Genomic DNA, 2,929 nt, shown 5'->3' on the forward strand with positions numbered 1-2,929 from the left:
TACATAAGTTTTATGAAACTTACTTTTAATTTGGGGATTGTTTTAAAGGCAAAATATGACTCTGAACGATAATAGTCTCAAAATTAATATAATTCCAGATGTTTCAGAATTCAAATAACGCAGAGAAAAACAGAGATCAGTTTTGGAATTTGGCGCTCATAGATAAATTAGATTATTATCTTCAATTCATTTGTACATATTTTTCCGCCTAATTGTTCACCTTTGTAATGTGACAATAGTTTTATGATGATGGCTACATTTGCATTATAATTATTCCTATGATTGAAAACAACTAGATATACATGAATAGGAATCATGTGATTTAAAAAACAGAAATACAATCAATCATGATATGCTTTGATATTCTGCCAAGGTGTGAAGCCGTGGAGTTAAGGGAGGGGATTTGTAGTTGGTTGATATTTATAACATGTTAAATAAAAGTGACTGATGATTTTGTATCTAATATTAGAGAGTTCCCAATTAGAAAACTACCCCACCTTGCAGCATGTAAAGGTCAAATTTATGTTTAGATAACATACATGAAATATCGAGGAATGAGTCCGAGCTAATTGATAAAATATACAATTTATTATTAATAGATTTATAACATATTAAATCTTAATTTTTTGAAATCAATATTTTTATAACTTTTAATGAAGGAATGGAATTATATATATTTATAAAATATACTCGTTAAGGATATTATTGGATATATTCAATTTATAGTAATATATTTATTTTATTTGCAATACTGAAATATCAATATAAATTTACAAACAAACAAAGACAACTATGCTAAAAACAAAAAAACTCATATAATAATTATTTTTTGACTACCATTTCTAGTATAGCTTTAATTTAATACAAGAAATAACGTCAAAGTAGCTATTAAACAATTTTAATTCGAGTTTGTGTTGTAAACATTTAGTTAACTCCATGATTTGTGTTAGATTGAATTTGAGTTCTGAAGAGGCGTCCACAAAAATGGAAGTGGAGGATATTGATGATGAAGAAGAAGAAAAGGAAACTTATTTTTCACCCTCCTCCTCCGAAGAATACAAGAATGAGGAGGAAGAATAAGTAATGAAAGAAGTTTTTATTCCTGGGACCATCTTCTGTCGAAGAATTGGATCATTCCGCCAATTTGGTCTACCATTATACTAGTTCGGATCCTCCTTGCCTGAGTTTTGATGTCGTTATTGATGATGTTGAGTAAAAAAACCGAGGAGATTACTATCCACTTACAATTTACGACGTGGCGGGTTCTCAGGCCTCAAAGGCATCTTCCAACTCCATTATTCTGTTTAAAATAACGAACTTACATTGTAAATCAGCATGCAAGAAGACGATAATGACTTGGATGAGGAAGAAACTCTTCCAGAAAAAATGCCTCAATTGAGAATATTCAAGCATCATGGTGGAATTAATCGCATTCGTTACGAAACTCTAGGCTCAAATCCCGTCGCTGCAGTATAGTCTAGAAAGGGAAGTGTATCCATTTGGAATCTTCGTATATTTTTTCAAAAGCTAGAAGAATCCCCCCCCCCCTGTAGATTGGTAAACAGATCCTGGTAAGGATCCACTCTACAAATTAGCAGGTCACTCTCCTGAAGGGTATGCACTTGATTCGAGCCCTATCTCAAAGAGTATACTTGCATTTGGGGATACACGATCAAAAATTCATATTTGGCGTCCAGATGAGACGGGGTCCACTTGGAACGTAGATCAAAGATCCTTAATTGAATATATGGACTCTGTTGAAGACATTCAAAGGTTCCTTAATGAAGTTAACGTCATGGCTTCATTTTCTACTCATAAATTCATTCGTATTTGGGATGTAAGATCTAGAAAAGATAAATCATATATGCTAACCGTAGATAAACCCCCTCAATCTGATGTTAATGTTATAAATTGGAATCGTTCTGAGCTATTTATTGTATCTGGAGGAGATGACGGAGCTATTATAGTTTGTGAACTGAGACATATCGACAAAATAACGCCAGAAGATATTTTCAAACATCAAACACAGCTTGTGACTTCCGTTGAATGGCATCCTACCGATGGAACAGTATTTGGATCAGCTGGAGAAGATGATCAAGTCGTTATTTGGGATTTGTCTGTCGAAAAAAATGCTAGCCTAAAAGATGCTAAAGTGGCAGATTTGCCACCTCAGTTTTTATTCATTCATCAAAGACTTGAAGACCTTACAGAAATGCATTGGCACAAACAAATTCCTGGACTCATGATGGCTACATCACACACTGGCTTAGATGTATTTAGAACTATCAGTGTTTAATTAGTATGCATCAGCAACATATTATTCTGTAATTAACATTTAATCGTTTTTCTTCTAGATTAAAAAAAAAAAAAAAAAAGTACAAGAAATTAAGAACAAACTAACGGCAAAGTAGCTATAAAACATTTTTAATTAAAATGAAAAGAAAAAAAACTCACTAAAACTTTTGAATTTTTACAAATTAGACGTAATAAATTAAGAGAGTATTTTACAATATTTTTAAAGATAACTATTGTACTGTTAATTGCTTCGAAAGAGTACAAAGAGTGAAGCAGCTTAGTAATATCAGCTTGAATAAGGTGATTTCAAAGAGAAAATCATATCCTTGAATTGGTCACATGGAATGGAATGATTAAGTAACAGTAAACATTGTAGTATTACTAGAGATTCGATTTGTGTAAGAGAATATGGAGAATGTGGAAGCTTTACAATGTTATTACAGAAATAAGACCATTGTAAAAGATCAGCTACTTGTTTTATGGTTTTCAGATAGGAAAATAAATTAATTAAGAATAGAACCTTTTAAATTTAAAAGTGCAGGCAAAATATTGTAATTATATTTAAATTCATATTTTTTTTTTTTTTTTTTGCTATGCCTTTTTAAAACAATTTACACCAAAGATAAGCGAGAAT

At 31.4% G+C, this 2,929-nt stretch overlaps 1 pseudogene; it reads left to right on the forward strand.

The window, feature by feature from the left end:
- The first annotated feature begins 936 nt into the window (after positions 1-936).
- Positions 937-2,296, forward strand: LOC121124398 (glutamate-rich WD repeat-containing protein 1 pseudogene; annotated as a pseudogene).
- Positions 2,297-2,929: the final 633 nt, after the last annotated feature.

Source organism: Lepeophtheirus salmonis, chromosome 9 (genome assembly GCF_016086655.4).
Source record: "Lepeophtheirus salmonis chromosome 9, UVic_Lsal_1.4, whole genome shotgun sequence".
Lineage (NCBI taxonomy): Eukaryota > Metazoa > Arthropoda > Copepoda > Siphonostomatoida > Caligidae > Lepeophtheirus > Lepeophtheirus salmonis.